Consider the following 23,065-nt stretch of genomic DNA (forward strand, 5'->3'; position numbering starts at 1 on the left):
ACCCTCAGCATTCTGTTGTCTCAATCTAACCAACGCTCAGCATTCTATTGTCTCAATCTAACTCACGCTCAGCATTCTATTGTCTCAATCTAATTCACCCTCAGCATTCTATTGTCTCAATCTAACGCACCCTCAGCATTCTATTGTCCCAATCTAACTCACCCTCAGCATTCTATTGTCTCAATCTAACTCACCCTCAGCATTCTATTGTCCCAATCTAACTCATCCTCAGCATACTATTGTCTCAATGTAACTCACCCTCAGCATTCTATTGTCCGAATCTAACTCACCCTCAGCATTGTATTGTCTCAATCTAACTCACCCTCAGCATTCTATTGTCTCAATCTAACTCACCCTCCGTATTCTATTGTCCCAATCTAACTCACCCTCAGCATTCTATTCTCTCAGTCTAACTCACCCTCCGTATTCTATTGTCCCAATCTAACTCACCCTCAGCATTCTATTCTCTCAATCTAACTCACCCTCAGCATTCTATTGTCCCAATCTAACTCACCCTCAGCATTCTATTGTCCCAATCTAACTCACCCTCAGCATTCTATTGTCTCAATCTAACTCACGCTCAGCATTCTATTGTCTCAATCTAACTCACGCTCAGCATTCTATTGTCCCAATCTAACTCACCCTCAGCATTCTGTTGTCTCAATCTAACTCACCCTCAGCATTCTATTGTCCCAATCTAACTCACCCTCAGCATTCTGTTGTCTCAATCTAACTCACCCTCAGCATTCTATTGTCTCAATCTAACTCACCCTCAGCAATCTATTGTCTCAATCTAACTCACCCTCAGCATTCTATTGTCCCAATCTAACTCACCCTCAACATTCTATTGTCCCAATCTAACTCACCCTCAGCATTCTATTGTCAAATCTAACTCACACTCAGCATTCTGTTGTCTCAATCTAACCAACGCTCAGCATTCTATTGTCTCAATCTAACTCACGCTCAGCATTCTATTGTCTCAATCTAACTCACCCTCAGCAATCTATTGTCTCAATCAAACTCACCCTCAGCATTCTATTGTCCCAATCTAACTCACCCTCAGCATTCTATTGTCAAATCTAACTCACACTCAGCATTCTGTTGTCTCAATCTAACCAACGCTCAGCATTCTGTTGTCTCAATCTAACTCACCCTCAGCATTCTATTGTCTCAATCTAACTCACCCTCAGCAATCTATTGTCTCAATCTAACTTACCCTCAGCATTGTATTGTCTCAATCTAACTCACCCTCAGCATTCTATTGTCCCAATCTAACTCACCCTCAGCATTCTCTTGTCAAATCTACCTCACACTCAGCGTTCTGTTGTCTCAATCTAACCAACGCTCAGCATTCTATTGTCTCAATCTAACTCACCCTCAGCATTCTATTGTCAAATCTAACTCACCCTCAGCATTCTGTTGTCTCAATCTAACCAACGCTCAGCATTCTATTGTCTCAATCTAACTCACACTCAGCATTCTATTGTCACAATCTAACTCACCCTCAGCATTCTATTGTCTCAATCTAACTCACCCTCAGCGTTCTATTGTCTCAATCTAACTCACGCTCAGCATTCTACTGTCCAATCTAACGCACCCTCAACATTCTCTTGTCTCAATCTAACTCACCCTCAGCATTCTATTGTCTCAATCTAACTCACCCTCAGCATTCTATTGTCTCAATCTAACTCACCCTCAGCATTCTATAGTCTCAATCTAACTCATCCTCAGCAATCTATTGTCTCAATCTAACTCACGCTCAGCATTCTATTGTCTCAATCTAACTCACCCTCAGCATTCTATTGTCTCAATCTAACTCATGCTCAGCATTCTATTGTCCCAATCTAACTCACCCTCAGCATTCTATTGTCTCAATCTAACTCACGCTCAGCATTCGATTGGCTCAATCTAACTCACCCACAGCATTCTATTGTCTCAATCTAACTCACCCTCAGCAATCTATTGTATCAATCTAACTCACGCTCAGCATTCTATAATCTCAATCGAACTCACGCTTAGCAATCTATTGTCTCAATCTAACTCACCCTCAGCATTCTATTGTCCCAATCTAACTCACCCTCAGCAATCTATTGTCTCAATCTAACTCACGCTCAGCAGTCTATTGTCTCCATCTAACTCACCCTCAGCATTCTATTGTCCCAATCTAACTCACCCTCAGCATTCTATTGTCTCAATGTAAGGCACCCTCAGCATTCTATTGTCCCAATCTAACTCACCCTCAGCAATCTATTGTCTCAAACTAACTCACGCTCAGTATTCTATTGTCTCCATCTAACTCACCCTCAGCATTCCATTGTCCCAATCTAACTCACGCTCAGCATTCTATTGTCTCAATGTAAGGCACCCTCAGCATTCTATTGTCTCAATCTAACTCACGCTCAGCATTCTATTGTCTCAATCTAACTCACTCTCAGCATTCTATTGTCCCAAACTAACTCACCCTCAGCATTCTGTTGTCTCAATCTAACCAACGCTCAGCATTCTATTGTCTCAATCTAACTCACACTCAGCATTCTATAGTCTCAATCGAACTCACGCTCAGCATTCTATTGTCTCAATCTAACTCACCCGCAGCATTCTATTGTCCCAATCTAACACGCCCTCAGCAATCTATTGTCTCAACCTAACTCACGCTCAGCATTCTATTGTCTCAATCTAACTACCCTCAGCATTCTATTGTCCCAATCTAACTCACCCTCAGCATTCTATTGTCTCAATGTAAGGCACACTCAACATTCTATTGTCCCAATCTAACTCACCCTCAGCAATCTATTGTCTCAATCTAACTCACGCTCAGCATTCTATTGTCTCAATGTAAGGCACCCTCAGCATTCTATTGTCTCAATCTAACTCACGCTCAGCATTCTATTGTCTCAATCTAACTCACCCTCAGCATTCTATTTTCCCAATCTAACTCACCCTCAGCAATCTATTGTCTCAATCTAACTCACCCTCAGCATTCTGTTGTCTCAATCTAACCAACGCTCAGGATTCTATTGTCTCAATCTCACTCACGCTCAGCATTCTATTGTCTCAATCTAATTCACACTCAGCATTCTATTGTCTCAATCTAACGCACCCTCAGCATTCTATTGTCCCAATCTAACTCACCCTCAGCATTCTATTGTCCCAATCTAACTCTCACTCAGCATTCTATTGTCTCAATCTAACTCACCCTCAGCATTCTATTGTCCCAATCTAACTCATCCTCAGCATACTATTGCCTCAATGTAACTCACCCTCAGCATTCTATTGTCCCAATCTAACTCACCCTCAGCATTGTATTGTCTCAATCTAACTCACCCTCAGCATTCTATTGTCTCAATCTAACTCACCCTCCGTATTCTATTGTCCCAATCTAACTCACCCTCAGCATTCTATTCTCTCAGTCTAACTCAACCTCCGTATTCTATTGTCCCAATCTAACTCACCCTCAGCATTCTATTGTCTCAATCTAACTCACGCTCAGCATTCTATTGTCCCAATCTAACTCACCCTCAGCATTCTGTTGTCTCAATCTAACTCACCCTCAGCATTCTATTGTCCCAATCTAACTCACCCTCAGCATTCTGTTGTCTCAATCTAACTCACACTCAGCATTCTATTGTCTCAATGTAACTCACCCTCAGCAATCTATTGTGTCAATCTAACTTACCCTCAGCATTCTATTGTCTCAATCTAACTCACCCTCAGCATTCTATTGTCCCAATCTAACTCACCCTCAGCATTCTATTGTCAAATCTACCTCACACTCAGCGTTCTGTTGTCTCAATCTAACCAACGCTCAGCATTCTATGGTCTCAATCTAACTCACCCTCAGCATTCTATTGTCAAATCTAACTCACCCTCAGCATTCTGTTGTCTCAATCTAACCAACGCTCAGCATTCTATTGTCTCAATCTAACTCACCCTCAGCATTCTATTGTCTCAATCTATCGCACCCTCAGCATTCTATTGTCACAATCTAACTCACCCTCAGCATTCTATTGTCTCAATCTAACTCACGCTCAGCGTTCTATTGTCTCAATCTAACTCACGCTCAGCATTCTACTGTCCAATCTAAAGCACCCTGAACATTCTCTTGTCTCAATCTAACTCACGCTCAGCATTCTATTGTCTCAATCTAACTCACACTCAGCATTCGATTGGCTCAATCTAACTCACCTTCAGCATTCTATTGTCTCAATCTAACTCACCCTCAGCATTCTATTGTCTCAATCTAACTCACCTTCAGCATTCTATTGTCTCAATCTAACTCACGCTCAGCATTCTATTGTCCCAATCTAACTCACCCTCAGCATTCTATTGTCTCAATCTAACTCACGCTCAGCATTCGATTGGCTCAATCTAACTCACCCACAGCATTCTATTGTCTCAATCTAACTCACCCTCAGCAATCTATTGTCTCAATCTAACTCACCCTCAGCATTATATTGTCCCAATCTAACTCATGCTCAGCATTCCATTGTCTCAATCTAACTCACGCTGAGCATTCTATAGTCTCAATCGAACTCACGCTCAGCATTCTATTGTCTCAATCTAACTCACCCTCAGCATTCTATTGTCCCAATCTAACTCACCCTCAGCAATCTATTGTCTCAATCTAACTCACGCTCAGCATTCTATTGTCTCAATCTAACTCACCCTCAGCATTCTATTGTCCCAATCTAACTCACCCTCAGCATTCTATTGTCTCAATGTAAGGCACCCTCAGCATTCTATTGTCCCAATCTAACTCACCCTCAGCAATCTATTGTCTCAATCTAACTCACGCTCAGCATTCTATTGTCTCAATCTAACTCACTCTCAGCATTCTATTGTCCCAATCTATCTCACCCTCAGCATTCTATTGTCTCAATGTAAGGCACCCTCAGCATTCTATTGTCTCAATCTAACTCACGCTCAGCATTCTATTGTCTCAATCTAACTCACCCTCAGCATTCTATTGTCCCAATCTAACTCACCCTCAGCATTCTGTTGTCTCAATCTAACCAACGCTCAGCATTCTATTGTCTCAATCTAACTCACGCTCAGCATTCTATTGTCTCAATCTAACCAACGCTCAGCATTCTATTGTCTCAATCTAACTCACGCTCAGCATTCTATTGTCTCAATCTAATTCACCCTCAGCATTCTATTGTCTCAATCTAATTCACCCTCAGCATTCTATTGTCTCAATCTAACGCACCCTCAGCATTCTATTGTCCCAATCTAACTCACCCTCAGCATTCTATTGTCTCAATGTAAGGCACCCTCAGCATTCTATTGTCCCAATCTAACTCACCCTCAGCAATCTATTGTCCCAATCTAACTCACCCTCAGCAATCTATTGTCTCAATCTAACTCACGCTCAGCATTCTATTGTCCCAATCTAACTCACCCTCAGCATTCTATTGTCTCAATCTAACTCACCCTCAGCAATCTATTGTCTCAATCTAACTCACCCTCAGCATTCTATTGTCTCAATCTAACTCACCCTCAGCATTCTATTGTCAAATCTAACTCACCCTCAGCATTCTATTGTCAAATCTAACTCACACTCAGCGTTCTGTTGTCTCAATCTAACCAATGCTCAGCATTCTATTGTCTCAATCTAACTCACCCTCAGCATTCTATTGTCAAATCTAACTCACCCTCAGCATTCTATTGTCAAATCTAACTCACACTCAGCGTTCTGTTGTCTCAATCTAACTCACCTTCAGCATTCTATTGTCTCAATCTAACTCACCCTCAGCATTCTATTGTCTCAATCTAACTCACCCTCAGCATTCTATTGTCTCAATCTAACTCACCCTCAGCATTCTTTTGTCTCAATCTAACTCACCCTCAGCATTCTATTGTCTCAATCTAACTCACCCTCAGCATTCTATTGTCTCAATCTAACTCACCCTCAGCATTCTATTGTCTCAATCTATCGCACCCTCAGCATTCTATTGTCACAATCTAACTCACCCTCAGCATTCTATTGTCTCAATCTAACTCACCCTCAGCATTCTATTGTCTCAATCTAACTCACCCTCAGCATTCTTTTGTCTCAATCTAACTCACCCTCAGCATTCTATTGTCTCAATCTAACTCACCCTCAGCATTCTATTGTCTCAATCTAACTCACCCTCAGCATTCTATTGTCCCAATCTAACTCACGCTCAGCATTCTATTGTCTCAATCTAACTCATCCTCAGCAATCTATTGTCACAATCTAACTCACGCTCAGCATTCTATTGTCCCAATCTAACTCACCCTCAGCATTCTATTGTCTCAATCTATCGCACCCTCAGCATTCTATTGTCACAATCTAACTCACCTTCAGCATTCTATTGTCTCAATCTAACTCACCCTCAGCATTCTATTGTCTCAATCTAACTCACCCTCAGCATTCTTTTGTCTCAATATAACTCACCCTCAGCATTCTATTGTCTCAATCTAACTCACCCTCAGCATTCTATTGTATCAATCTAACTCACCCTCAGCATTCTATTGTCTCAATCTAACTCATCCTCAGCAATCTATTGTCACAATCTAACTCACGCTCAGCATTCTATTGTCTCAATCTAACTCACGCTCAGCATTCTATTGTCCCAATCTAACTCACCCTCAGCATTCTATTGTCTCAATCTAACTCACGCTCAGCATTCGATTGGCTCAATCTAACTCACCCACAGCATTCTATTGTCTTAATCTAACTCACCCTCAGCAATCTATTGTATCAATCTAACTCACCCTCAGCATTCTATTGTCCCAATCTAACTCACGCTCAGCATTCTATTGTCTCAATCTAACTCACGCTCAGCATTCTATAGTCTCCATCGAACTCACGCTCAGCATTCTATTGTCTCAATCTAACTCACCCTCAGCAATCTATTGTCTCAATCTAACTCACGCTCAGCATTCTATTGTCTCAATCTAACTCACCCTCAGCATTCTATTGTCCCAATCTAACTCACCCTCAGCATTCTATTGTCTCAATCTAACTCACCCTCAGCAATCTATTGTCTCAATCTAACTCACCCACAGCATTCCATTGTCCCAATCTAACTCACCCTCAGCATTCTATTGTCTCAATGTAAGGCACCCTCAGCATTCTATTGTCTCAATGTAAGGCACCCTCAGCATTCTATTGTCCCAATCTAACTCACCCTCAGCATTCTATTGTCTCAATCTAACTCACCCTCAGCATTCCATTGTCCCAATCTAACTCACCCTCAGCATTCTATTGTCTCAATGTAAGGCACCCTCAGCATTCTATTGTCTCAATGTAAGGCACCCTCAGCATTCTATTGTCTCAATCTAACTCACGCTCAGCATTCTATTGTCTCAATCTAACTCACCCTCAGCATTCTATTGTCCCAATCTAACTCACCCTCAGCATTCTGTTGTCTCAATCTAACCAACGCTCAGCATTCTATTGTCCCAATCTAACACACCCTCAGCATTCTGTTGTCTCAATCTAACCAACGCTCAGCATTCTATTGTCTCAATCTAACTCACCCTCAGCATTCTATTGTCCCAATCTAACTCACCCTCAGCATTCTGTTGTCTCAATCTAACCAACGCTCAGCATTCTATTGTCTCAATCTAACTCACCCTCAGCATTCTATTGTCTCAATCTAACTCACGCTCAGCATTCGATTGGCTCAATCTAACTCACCCACAGCATTCTATTGTCTCAATCTAACTCACCCTCAGCAATCTATTGTATCAATCTAACTCACCCTCAGCATTCTTTTGTCCCAATCTAACTCACGCTCAGCATTCTATTGTCTCAATCTAACTCACGCTCAGCATTCTATAGTCTCAATCGAACTCACGCTCAGCATTCTATTGTCTCAATCTAACTCACCCTCAGCATTCTATTGTCCCAATCTAACTCACCCTCAGCAATCTATTGTCTCAATCTAACTCACGCTCAGCATTCTATTGTCTCAATCTAACTCACCCTCAGCATTCTATTGTCCCAATCTAACTCACCCTCAGCATTCTATTGTCTCAATGTAAGGCACCCTCAGCATTCTATTGTCCCAATCTAACTCACCCTCAGCAAACTATTGTCTCAATCTAACTCACGCTCAGCATTCTATTGTCTCAATCTAACTCACCCTCAGCATTCCATTGTCCCAATCTAACTCACCCTCAGCATTCTATTGTCTCAATGTAAGGCACCCTCAGCATTCTATTGTCTCAATCTAACTCACGCTCAGCATTCTATTGTCTCAATCTAACTCACCCTCAGCATTCTATTGTCCCAATCTAACTCACCCTCAGCATTCTGTTGTCTCAATCTAACCAACGCTCAGCATTCTATTGTCTCAATCTAACTCACGCTCAGCATTCTATAGTCTCAATCGAACTCACGCTCAGCATTCTATTGTCTCAATCTAACTCACCCGCAGCATTCTATTGTCCCAATCTAACTCACCCTCAGCAATCTATTGTCTCAATCTAACTCACGCTCAGCATTCTATTGTCTCAATCTAACTCACCCTCAGCATTCTATTGTCCCAATCTAACTCACCCTCAGCATTCTATTGTCTCAATGTAAGGCACCCTCAGCATTCTATTGTCCCAATCTAACTCACCCTCAGCAATCTATTGTCTCAATCTAACTCACGCTCAGCATTCTATTGTCTCAATCTAACTCACCCTCAGCATTCTATTGTCCCAATCTAACTCACCCTCAGCATTCTGTTGTCTCAATCTAACCAACGCTCCGCATTCTATTGTCTCAATCTAACTCACCCTCAGCATTCTATTGTCTCAATCTAATTCACCCTCAGCATTCTATTGTCTCAATCTAACGCACCCTCAGCATTCTATTGTCCCAATCAAACTCACCCTCAGCATTCTATTGTCTCAATGTAAGGCACCCTCAGCAATCTATTGTCTCAATCTAACTCACCCTCAGCATTCTGTTGTCTCAATCTAACCAACGCTCAGCATTCTATTGTCTCAATCTAACTCACGCTCAGCATTCTATTGTCTCAATCTAATTCACCCTCAGCATTCTATTGTCTCAATCTAACGCACCCTCAGCATTCTATTGTACCAATCTAACTCACCCTCAGCATTCTATTGTCCCTATCTAACTCACACTCAGCATTCTATTGTCTCAATCTAACTCACCCTCAGCATTCTATTGTCCCAATCTAACTCATCCTCAGCAAACTATTGTCTCAATGTAACTCACCCTCAGCATTCTATTGTCCCAAACTAACTCACCCTCAGCATTGTATTGTCTCAATCTAACTCACCGTCAGCATTCTATTGTCTCAATCTAACTCACCCTCCGTATTCTATTGTCACAATCTAACTCACCCTCAGCATTCTATTCTCTCAGTCTAACTCACCCTCCGTATTCTATTGTCCCAATCTAACTCACCCTCAGCATTCTATTCTCTCAATCTAACTCACCCTCAGCATTCTATTGTCCCAATCTAACTCACCCTCAGCATTCTATTGTCCCAATCTAACTCACCCTCAGCATTCTATTGTCTCAATCTAACTCACGCTCAGCATTCTATTGTCTCAATCTAACTCACGCTCAGCATTCTATTGTCCCAATCTAACTCACCCTCAGCATTCTGTTGTCTCAATCTAACTCACCCTCAGCATTCTATTGTCCCAATCTAACTCACCCTCAGCATTCTGTTGTCTCAATCTAACTCACCCTCAGCATTCTATTGTCTCAATCTAACTCACCCTCAGCAATCTATTGTCTCAATCTAACTCACCCTCAGCATTCTATTGTCCCAATCTAACTCACCCTCAACATTCTATTGTCCCAATCTAACTCACCCTCAGCATTCTATTGTCAAATCTAACTCACACTCAGCATTCTGTTGTCTCAATCTAACCAACGCTCAGCATTCTATTTTCTCAATCTTACTCACGCTCAGCATTCTATTGTCTCAATCTAACTCACCCTCAGCAATCTATTGTCTCAATCAAACTCACCCTCAGCATTCTATTGTCCCAATCTAACTCACCCTCAGCATTCTTTTGTCAAATCTAACTCACACTCAGCATTCTGTTGTCTCAATCTAACCAACGCTCAGCATTCTGTTGTCTCAATCTAACTCACCCTCAGCATTCTATTGTCTCAATCTAACTCACCCTCAGCAATCTATTGTCTCAATCTAACTTACCCTCAGCATTGTATTGTCTCAATCTAACTCACCCTCAGCATTCTATTGTCCCAATCTAACTCACCCTCAGCATTCTATTGTCAAATCTACCTCACACTCAGCTTTCTGTTGTCTCAATCTAACCAACGCTCAGCATTCTATTGTCTCAATCTAACTCACCCTCAGCATTCTATTGTCAAATCTAACTCACCCTCAGCATTCTGTTGTCTCAATCTAACCAACGCTCAGCATTCTATTGTCTCAATCTAACTCACACTCAGAATTCTATTGTCACAATCTAACTCACCCTCAGCATTCTGTTGTCTCAATCTAACCAACGCTCAGCATTCCATTGTCTCAATCTAACTCACGCTCAGCATTCTATAGTCTCAATCGAACTCACCCTCAGCAATCTATTGTCTCAATCTAACTCACGCTCAGCATTCTATTGTCTCAATCTAACTCACCCTCAGCATTCTATTGTCCCAATCTAACTCACCCTCAGCATTCTATTGTCTCAATGTAAGGCACCCTCAGCATTCTATTGTCCCAATCTAACTCACCCTCAGCAATCTATTGTCTCAATCTAACTCACGCTCAGCATTCTATTGTCTCAATCTAACTCACCCTCAGCAATCTATTGTCTCAATCAAACTCACCCTCAGCATTCTATTGTCCCAATCTAACTCACCCTCAGCATTCTTTTGTCAAATCTAACTCACACTCAGCATTCTGTTGTCTCAATCTAACCAACGCTCAGCATTCTGTTGTCTCAATCTAACTCACCATCAGCATTCTATTGTCTCAATCTAACTCACCCTCAGCAATCTATTGTCTCAATCTAACTTACCCTCAGCATTGTATTGTCTCAATCTAACTCACCCTCAGCATTCTATTGTCCCAATCTAACTCACCCTCAGCATTCTATTGTCAAATCTACCTCACACTCAGCTTTCTGTTGTCTCAATCTAACCAACGCTCAGCATTCTATTGTCTCAATCTAACTCACCCTCAGCATTCTATTGTCAAATCTAACTCACCCTCAGCATTCTGTTGTCTCAATCTCACCAACGCTCAGCATTCTATTGTCTCAATCTAACTCACACTCAGCATTCTATTGTCACAATCTAACTCACCCTCAGCATTCTGTTGTCTCAATCTAACCAACGCTCAGCATTCCATTGTCTCAATCTAACTCACGCTCAGCATTCTATAGTCTCAATCGAACTCACCCTCAGCAATCTATTGTCTCAATCTAACTCACGCTCAGCATTCTATTGTCTCAATCTAACTCACCCTCAGCATTCTATTGTCCCAATCTAACTCACCCTCAGCATTCTATTGTCTCAATGTAAGGCACCCTCAGCATTCTATTGTCCCAATCTAACTCACCCTCAGCAATCTATTGTCTCAATCTAACTCACGCTCAGCATTCTATTGTCTCAATCTAACTCACCCTCAGCATTCTATTGTCCCAATCTAACTCACCCTCAGCATTCTGTTGTCTCAATCTAACCAACGCTCCGCATTCTATTGTCTCAATCTAACTCACCCTCAGCATTCTATTGTCTCAATCTAATTCACCCTCAGCATTCTATTGTCTCAATCTAACGCACCCTCAGCATTCTATTGTCCCAATCAAACTCACCCTCAGCATTCTATTGTCTCAATGTAAGGCACCCTCAGCAATCTATTGTCTCAATCTAACTCACCCTCAGCATTCTGTTGTCTCAATCTAACCAACGCTCAGCATTCTATTGTCTCAATCTAACTCACGCTCAGCATTCTATTGTCTCAATCTAATTCACCCTCAGCATTCTATTGTCTCAATCTAACGCACCCTCAGCATTCTATTGTACCAATCTAACTCACCCTCAGCATTCTATTGTCCCTATCTAACTCACACTCAGCATTCTATTGTCTCAATCTAACTCACCCTCAGCATTCTATTGTCCCAATCTAACTCATCCTCAGCAAAGTATTGTCTCAATGTAACTCACCCTCAGCATTCTATTGTCCCAAACTAACTCACCCTCAGCATTGTATTGTCTCAATCTAACTCACCCTCAGCATTCTATTGTCTCAATCTAACTCACCCTCCGTATTCTATTGTCCCAATCTAACTCACCCTCATCATTCTATTCTCTCAGTCTAACTCACCCTCCGTATTCTATTGTCCCAATCTAACTCACCCTCAGCATTCTATTCTCTCAATCTAACTCACCCTCAGCATTCTATTGTCCCAATCTAACTCACCCTCAGCATTCTATTGTCCCAATCTAACTCACCCTCAGCATTCTATTGTCTCAATCTAACTCACGCTCAGCATTCTATTGTCTCAATCTAACTCACGCTCAGCATTCTATTGTCCCAATCTAACTCACCCTCAGCATTCTGTTGTCTCAATCTAACTCACCCTCAGCATTCTATTGTCCCAATCTAACTCACCCTCAGCATTCTGTTGTCTCAATCTAACTCACCCTCAGCATTCTATTGTCTCAATCTAACTCACCCTCAGCAATCTATTGTCTCAATCTAACTCACCCTCAGCATTCTATTGTCCCAATCTAACTCACCCTCAACATTCTATTGTCCCAATCTAACTCACCCTCAGCATTCTATTGTCAAATCTAACTCACACTCAGCATTCTGTTGTCTCAATCTAACCAACGCTCAGCATTCTATTGTCTCAATCTAACTCACGCTCAGCATTCTATTGTCTCAATCTAACTCACCCTCAGCAATCTATTGTCTCAATCAAACTCACCCTCAGCATTCTATTGTCCCAATCTAACTCACCCTCAGCATTCTTTTGTCAAATCTAACTCACACTCAGCATTCTGTTGTCTCAATCTAACCAACGCTCAGCATTCTGTTGTCTCAATCTAACTCACCCTCAGCATTCTATTGTCTCAATCTAACTCACCCTCAGCAATCTATTGTCTCAATCTAACTTACCCTCAGCATTGTATTGTCTCAATCTAACTCACCCTCAGCATTCTATTGTCCCACTCTAACTCACCCTCAGCATTCTATTGTCAAATCTACCTCACACTCAGCTTTCTGTTGTCTCAATCTAACCAACGCTCAGCATTCTATTGTCTCAATCTAACTCACCCTCAGCATTCTATTGTCAAATCTAACTCACCCTCAGCATTCTGTTGTCTCAATCTAACCAACGCTCAGCATTCTATTGTCTCAATCTAACTCACACTCAGCATTCTATTGTCACAATCTAACTCACCCTCAGCATTCTATTGTCTCAATCTAACTCACGCTCAGCATTCTATTGTCTCAATCTAACTCACCCTCAGCATTCTATTGTCCCAATCTAACTCACCCTCAGCATTCTATTGTCTCAATGTAAGGCACCCTCAGCATTCTATTGTCCCAATCTAACTCACCCTCAGCAATCTATTGTCTCAATCTAACTCACGCTCAGCATTCTATTGTCTCAATCTAACTCACCCTCAGCATTCTATTGTCCCAATCTAACTCACCCTCAGCATTCTGTTGTCTCAATCTAACCAACGCTCAGCATTCTATTGTCTCAATCTAACTCACCCTCAGCATTCTATTGTCTCAATCTAATTCACCCTCAGCATTCTATTGTCTCAATCTAACGCACCCTCAGCATTCTATTGTCCCAATCAAACTCACCCTCAGCATTCTATTGTCTCAATGTAAGGCACCCTCAGCAATCTATTGTCTCAATCTAACTCACCCTCAGCATTCTGTTGTCTCAATCTAACCAACGCTCAGCATTCTATTGTCTCAATCTAACTCACGCTCAGCATTCTATTGTCTCAATCTAATTCACCCTCAGCATTCTATTGTCTCAATCTAACGCACCCTCAGCATTCTATTGTCTCAATCTAACTCACGCTCAGCATTCTATTGTCCCTATCTAACTCACACTCAGCATTCTATTGTCTCAATCTAACTCACCCTCAGCATTCTATTGTCCCAATCTAACTCATCCTCAGCAAAGTATTGTCTCAATGTAACTCACCCTCAGCATTCTATTGTCCCAAACTAACTCACCCTCAGCATTGTATTGTCTCAATCTAACTCACCCTCAGCATTCTATTGTCTCAATCTAACTCACCCTCCGTATTCTATTGTCCCAATCTAACTCACCCTCATCATTCTATTCTCTCAGTCTAACTCACCCTCCGTATTCTATTGTCCCAATCTAACTCACCCTCAGCATTCTATTCTCTCAATCTAACTCACCCTCAGCATTCTATTGTCCCAATCTAACTCACCCTCAGCATTCTATTGTCCCAATCTAACTCACCCTCAGCATTCTATTGTCTCAATCTAACTCACGCTCAGCATTCTATTGTCTCAATCTAACTCACGCTTAGCATTCTATTGTCCCAATCTAACTCACCCTCAGCATTCTGTTGTCTCAATCTAACTCACCCTCAGCATTCTATTGTCCCAATCTAACTCACCCTCAGCATTCTGTTGTCTCAATCTAACTCACACTCAGCATTCTATTGTCTCAATCTAACTCACCCTCAGCAATCTATTGTCTCAATCTAACTCACCCTCAGCATTCTATTGTCCCAATCTAACTCACCCTCAACATTCTATTGTCCCAATCTAACTCACCCTCAGCATTCTATTGTCAAATCTAACTCACACTCAGCATTCTGTTGTCTCAATCTAACCAACGCTCAGCATTCTATTGTCTCAATCTAACTCACGCTCAGCATTCTATTGTCTCAATCTAACTCACCCTCAGCAATCTATTGTCTCAATCAAACTCACCCTCAGCATTCTATTGTCCCAATCTAACTCACCCTCAGCATTCTTTTGTCAAATCTAACTCACACTCAGCATTCTGTTGTCTCAATCTAACCAACGCTCAGCATTCTGTTGTCTCAATCTAACTCACCCTCAGCATTCTATTGTCTCAATCTAACTCACCCTCAGCAATCTATTGTCTCAATCTAACTTACCCTCAGCATTGTATTGTCTCAATCTAACTCACCCTCAGCATTCTATTGTCCCAATCTAACTCACCCTCAGCATTCTATTGTCAAATCTACCTCACACTCAGCTTTCTGTTGTCTCAATCTAACCAACGCTCAGCATTCTATTGTCTCAATCTAACTCACCCTCAGCATTCTATTGTCAAATCTAACTCACCCTCAGCATTCTGTTGTCTCAATCTAACCAACGCTCAGCATTCTATTGTCTCAATCTAACTCACACTCAGCATTCTATTGTCACAATCTAACTCACCCTCAGCATTCTGTTGCCTCAATCTAACCAACGCTCAGCATTCCATTGTCTCAATCTAACTCACGCTCAGCATTCTATAGTCTCAATCGAACTCACGCTCAGCATTCTATTGTCTCAATCTAACTCACCCGCAGCATTCTATTGTCCCAATCTAACTCACCCTCAGCAATCTATTGTCTCAATCTAACTCACGCTCAGCATTCTATTGTCTCAATCTAACTCACCCTCAGCATTCTATTGTCCCAATCTAACTCACCCTCAGCATTCTATTGTCTCAATGTAAGGCACCCTCAGCATTCTATTGTCTCAATCTAACTCACGCTCAGCATTCTATTGTCTCAATCTAACTCACCCTCAGCATTCTATTGTCCCAATCTAACTCACCCTCAGCATTCTGTTGTCTCAATCTAACCAACGCTCCGCATTCTATTGTCTCAATCTAACTCACCCTCAGCATTCTATTGTCTCAATCTAATTCACCCTCAGCATTCTATTGTCTCAATCTAACGCACCCTCAGCATTCTATTGTCCCAATCAAACTCACCCTCAGCAATCTATTGTCTCAATCTAACTCACCCTCAGCATTCTGTTGTCTCAATCTAACCAACGCTCAGCATTCTATTGTCTCAATCTAACTCACGCTCAGCATTCTATTGTCTCAATCTAATTCACCCTCAGCATTCTATTGTCTCAATCTAACGCACCCTCAGCATTCTATTGTACCAATCTAACTCACCCTCAGCATTCTATTGTCCCAATCTAACTCACACTCAGCATTCTATTGTCTCAATCTAACTCACCCTCAGCATTCTATTGTCCCAATCTAACTCATCCTCAGCATACTATTGTCTCAATGTAACTCACCCTCAGCATTCTATTGTCCCAATCTAACTCACCCTCAGCATTGTATTGTCTCAATCTAACTCACCCTCAGCATTCTATTGTCTCAATCTAACTCACCCTCCGTATTCTATTGTCCCAATCTAACTCACCCTCAGCATTCTATTCTCTCAGTCTAACTCACCCTCCGTATTCTATTGTCCCAATCTAACTCACCCTCAGCATTCTATTCTCTCAATCTAACTCACCCTCAGCATTCTATTGTCCCAATCTAACTCACCCTCAGCATTCTATTGTCCCAATCTAACTCACCCTCAGCATTCTATTGTCTCAATCTAACTCACGCTCAGCATTCTATTGTCTCAATCTAACTCACGCTCAGCATTCTATTGTCCCAATCTAACTCACCCTCAGCATTCTGTTGTCTCAATCTAACTCACCCTAAGCATTCTATTGTCCCAATCTAACTCACCCTCAGCATTCTGTTGTCTCAATCTAACTCACCCTCAGCATTCTATTGTCTCAATCCAACTCACCCTCAGCAATCTATTGTCTCAATCTAACTCACCCTCAGCAATCTATTGTCTCAATCAAACTCACCCTCAGCATTCTATTGTCCCAATCTAACTCACCCTCAGCATTCTATTGTCAAATCTAACTCACACTCAGCATTCTGTTGTCTCAATCTAACCAACGCTCAGCATTCTGTTGTCTCAATCTAACTCACCCTCAGCATTCTATTGTCTCAATCTAACTCACCCTCAGCAATCTATTGTCTCAATCTAACTTACCCTCAGCATTGTATTGTCTCAATCTAACTCACCCTCAGCATTCTATTGTCCCAATCTAACTCACCCTCAGCATTCTATTGTCAAATCTACCTCACACTCAGCGTTCTGTTGTCTCAATCTAACCAACGCTCAGCATTCTATTGTCTCAATCTAACTCACACTCAGCATTCTATTGTCACAATCTAACTCACCCTCAGCATTCTATTGTCTCAATCTAACTCACCCTCAGCGTTCTATTGTCTCAATCTAACTCACGCTCAGCATTCTACTGTCCAATCTAACGCACCCTCAACATTCTCTTGTCTCAATCTAACTCACCCTCAGCATTCTATTGTCTCAATCTAACTCACCCTCAGCATTCTATTGTCTCAATCTAACTCACCCTCAGCATTCTATAGTCTCAATCTAACTCATCCTCAGCAATCTATTGTCTCAATCTAACTCACGCTCAGCATTCTATTGTCTCAATCTAACTCACCCTCAGCATTCTATTGTCTCAATCTAACTCACGCTCAGCATTCTATTGTCCCAATCTAACTCACCCTCAGCATTCTATTGTCTCAATCTAACTCACGCTCAGCATTCGATTGGCTCAATCTAACTCACCCACAGCATTCTATTGTCTCAATCTAACTCACCCTCAGCAATCTATTGTATCAATCTAACTCACGCTCAGCATTCTATAATCTCAATCGAACTCACGCTTAGCAATCTATTGTCTCAATCTAACTCACCCTCAGCATTCTATTGTCCCAATCTAACTCACCCTCAGCAATCTATTGTCTCAATCTAACTCACGCTCAGCAGTCTATTGTCTCAATCTAACTCACCCTCAGCATTCTATTGTCCCAATCTAACTCACCCTCAGCATTCTATTGTCTCAATGTAAGGCACCCTCAGCATTCTATTGTCCCAATCTAACTCACCCTCAGCAATCTATTATCTCAATCTAACTCACGCTCAGTATTCTATTGTCTCCATCTAACTCACCCTCAGCATTCCATTGTCCCAATCTAACTCACGCTCAGCATTCTATTGTCTCAATGGAAGGCACCCTCAGCATTCTATTGTCTAAATCTAACTCACGCTCAGCATTCTATTGTCTCAATCTAACTCACTCTTAGCATTCTATTGTCCCAAACTAACTCACCCTCAGCATTCTGTTGTCTCAATCTAACCAACGCTCAGCATTCTATTGTCTCAATCTAACTCACGCTCAGCATTCTATAGTCTCAATCGAACTCACGCTCAGCATTCTATTGTCTCAATCTAACTCACCCGCAGCATTCTATTGTCCCAATCTAACACGCCCTCAGCAATCTATTGTCTCAACCTAACTCACGCTCAGCATTCTGTTGTCTCACTCTAACTCACCCTCAGCATTCTATTGTCCCAATCTAACTCACCCTCAGCATTCTATTGTCTCAATGTAAGGCACCCTCAACATTCTATTGTCCCAATCTAACTCACCCTCAGCAATCTATTGTCTCAATCTAACTCACGCTCAGCATTCTATTGTCTCAATCTAACTCACCCTCAGCATTCTATTGTCCCAATCTAACTCACCCTCAGCATTCTATTGTCTCAATGTAAGGCACCCTCAGCATTCTATTGTCTCTATCTAACTCACGCTCAGCATTCTATTGTCTCAATCTAACTCACCCTCAGCATTCTATTTTCCCAATCTAACTCACCCTCAGCATTCTGTTGTCTCAATCTAACCAACGCTCCGCATTCTATTGTCTCAATCTAACTCACCCTCAGCATTCTATTGTCTCAATCTAATTCACCCTCAGCATTCTATTGTCTCAATCTAACGCACCCTCAGTATTCTATTGTCCCAATCTAACTCACCCTCAGCATTCTATTGTCTCAATGTAAGGCACCCTCAGCAATCTATTGTCTCAATCTAACTCACCCTCAGCATTCTGTTGTCTCAATCTAACCAACGCTCAGCATTCTATTGTCTCAATCTCACTCACGCTCAGCATTCTATTGTCCCAATCTAACGCACCCTCAGCATTCTATTGTCCCAATCTAACTCACACTCAGCATTCTATTGTCTCAATCTAACGCACCCTCAGCATTCTATTGTCCCAATCTAACTCACCCTCAGCATTCTATTGTCCCAATCTAACTCACACTCAGCATTCTATTGTCTCAATCTAACTCACCCTCAGCATTCTATTGTCCCAATCTAACTCATCCTCAGCATACTATTGTCTCAATGTAACTCACCCTCAGCATTCTATTGTCCCAATCTAACTCACCCTCAGCATTGTATTGTCTCAATCTAACTCACCCTCAGCATTCTATTGTCTCAATCTAACTCACCCTCCGTATTCTATTGTCCCAATCTAACGCACCCTCAGCATTCTATTGTCCCAATCTAACTCACCCTCAGCATTCTATTGTCCCAATCTAACTCACACTCAGCATTCTATTGTCTCAATCTAACTCACCCTCAGCATTCTATTGTCCCAATCTAACTCATCCTCAGCATACTATTGTCTCAATGTAACTCACCCTCAGCATTCTATTGTCCCAATCTAACTCACCCTCAGCATTGTATTGTCTCAATCTAACTCACCCTCAGCATTCTATTGTCTCAATCTAACTCACCCTCCGTATTCTATTGTCCCAATCTAACTCACCCTCAGCATTCTATTCTCTCAGTCTAACTCACCCTCCGTATTCTATTGTCCCAATCTAACTCACCCTCAGCATTCTATTGTCTCAATCTAACTCACGCTCAGCATTCTATTGTCCCAATCTAACTCACCCTCAGCATTCTGTTGTCTCAATCTAACTCACCCTCAGCATTCTATTGTCCCAATCTAACTCACCCTCAGCATTCTGTTGTCTCAATCTAACTCACCCTCAGCATTCTATTGTCTCAATCTAAATCACCCTCAGCAATCTATTGTCTCAATCTAACTCACCCTCAGCATTCTATTGTCCCAATCTAACTCACCCTCAGCATTCTATTGTCAAATCTAACTCACACTCAGCATTCTGTTGTCTCAATCTAACCAACGCTCTGCATTCTGTTGTCTCAATCTAACTCACACTCAGCATTCTATTGTCTCAATCTAACTCACCCTCAGCAATCTATTGTCTCAATCTAACTTACCCTCAGCATTCTATTGTCTCAATCTAACTCACCCTCAGCATTCTATTGTCCCAATCTAACTCACCCTCAGCATTCTATTGTCAAATCTACCTCACACTCAGCGTTCTGTTGTCTCAATCTAACCAACGCTCAGCATTCTATGGTCTCAATCTAACTCACCCTCAGCATTCTATTGTCAAATCTAACTCACCCTCAGCATTCTGTTGTCTCAATCTAACCAACGCTCAGCATTCTATTGTCTCAATCTAACTCACCCTCAGCATTCTATTGTCTCAATCTATCGCACCCTCAGCATTCTATTGTCACAATCTAACTCACCCTCAGCATTCTATTGTCTCAATCTAACTCACCCTCAGCATTCTATTTTCCCAATCTAACTCACCCTCAGCATTCTGTTGTCTCAATCTAACCAACGCTCCGCATTCTATTGTCTCAATCTAACTCACCCTCAGCATTCTATTGTCTCAATCTAATTCACCCTCAGCATTCTATTGTCTCAATCTAACGCACCCTCAGCATTCTATTGTCCCAATCTAACTCACCCTCAGCATTCTATTGTCTCAATGTAAGGCACCCTCAGCAATCTATTGTCTCAATCTAACTCACCCTCAGCATTCTGTTGTCTCAATCTAACCAACGCTCAGCATTCTATTGTCTCAATCTCACTCACGCTCAGCATTCTATTGCCTCAATCTAACTCACCCACAGCATTCTATTGTCTCAATCTAACGCACCCTCAGCATTCTATTGTCCCAATCTAACTCACCCTCAGCATTCTATTGTCTCAATCTAACTCACCCTCAGCATTCTATTGTCCCAATCTAACTCATCCTCAGCATACTATTGTCTCAATGTAACTCACCCTCAGCATTCTATTGTCCCAATCTAACTCACCCTCAGCATTGTATTGTCTCTATCTAACTCACCCTCAGCATTCTATTGTCTCAATCTAACTCACCCTCCGTATTCTATTGTCCCAATCTAACTCACCCTCAGCATTCTATTCTCTCAGTCTAACTCACCCTCCGTATTCTATTGTCCCAATCTAACTCACCCTCAGCATTCTATTGTCTCAATCTAACTCACGCTCAGCATTCTAGTGTCCCAATCTAACTCACCCTCAGCATTCTGTTGTCTCAATCTAACCAACGCTCTGCATTCTGTTGTCTCAATCTAACTCACACTCAGCATTCTATTGTCTCAATCTAACTCACCCTCAGCAATCTATTGTCTCAATCTAACTTACCCTCAGCATTCTATTGTCTCAATCTAACTCACCCTCAGCATTCTATTGTCCCAATCTAACTCACCCTCAGCATTCTATTGTCAAATCTACCTCACACTCAGCGTTCTGTTGTCTCAATCTAACCAACGCTCAGCATTCTATGGTCTCAATCTAACTCACCCTCAGCATTCTATTGTCAAATCTAACTCACCCTCAGCATTCTGTTGTCTCAATCTAACCAACGCTCAGCATTCTATTGTCTCAATCTAACTCACCCTCAGCATTCTATTGTCTCAATCTATCGCACCCTCAGCATTCTATTGTCACAATCTAACTCACCCTCAGCATTCTATTGTCTCAATCTAACTCACCCTCAGCGTTCTATTGTCTCAATCTAACTCACGCTCAGCCTTCTACTGTCCAATCTAAAGCACCCTCAACATTCTCTTGTCTCAATCTAACTCACGCTCAGCATTCTATTGTCTCAATCTAACTCACACTCAGCATTCGATTGGCTCAATCTAACTCACCTTCAGCATTCTATTGTCTCAATCTAACTCACGCTCAGCATTCTATTGTCTCAATCTAACTCACCTTCAGCATTCTATTGTCTCAATCTAACTCACGCTCAGCATTCTATTGTCCCAATCTAACGCACCCTCAGCATTCTATTGTCTCAATCTAACTCACGCTCAGCATTCGATTGGCTCAATCTAACTCACCCACAGCATTCTATTGTCTCAATCTAACTCACCCTCAGCAATCTATTGTCTCAATCTAACTCACACTCAGCATTCGATTGGCTCAATCTAACTCACCCTCAGCATTCTATAGTCTCAATCTAACTCATCCTCAGCAATCTATTGTCTCAATCTAACTCACGCTCAGCATTCTATTGTCTCAATCTAACTCACCCTCAGCATTCTATTGTCTCAATCTAACTCACGCTCAGCATTCTATTGTCCCAATCTAACTCACCCTCAGCATTCTATTGTCTCAATCTAACTCACGCTCAGCATTCGATTGGCTCAATCTAACTCACCCACAGCATTCTATTGTCTCAATCTAACTCACCCTCAGCAATCTATTGTATCAATCTAACTCACGCTCAGCATTCTATAATCTCAATCGAACTCACGCTTAGCAATCTATTGTCTCAATCTAACTCACCCTCAGCATTCTATTGTCCCAATCTAACTCACCCTCAGCAATCTATTGTCTCAATCTAACTCACGCTCAGCAGTCTATTGTCTCAATCTAACTCACCCTCAGCATTCTATTGTCCCAATCTAACTCACCCTCAGCATTCTATTGTCTCAATGTAAGGCACCCTCAGCATTCTATTGTCCCAATCTAACTCACCCTCAGCAATCTATTATCTCAAGCTAACTCACGCTCAGTATTCTATTGTCTCCATCTAACTCACCCTCAGCATTCCATTGTCCCAATCTAACTCACGCTCAGCATTCTATTGTCTCAATGGAAGGCACCCTCAGCATTCTATTGTCTCAATCTAACTCACGCTCAGCATTCTATTGTCTCAATCTAACTCACTCTCAGCATTCTATTGTCCCAAACTAACTCACCCTCAGCATTCTGTTGTCTCAATCTAACCAACGCTCAGCATTCTATTGTCTCAATCTAACTCACGCTCAGCATTCTATAGTCTCAATCGAAC

The sequence above is a fragment of the Scyliorhinus torazame genome, chromosome 10 (assembly GCF_047496885.1).
Source record: "Scyliorhinus torazame isolate Kashiwa2021f chromosome 10, sScyTor2.1, whole genome shotgun sequence".
NCBI classification, from domain to species: domain Eukaryota; kingdom Metazoa; phylum Chordata; class Chondrichthyes; order Carcharhiniformes; family Scyliorhinidae; genus Scyliorhinus; species Scyliorhinus torazame.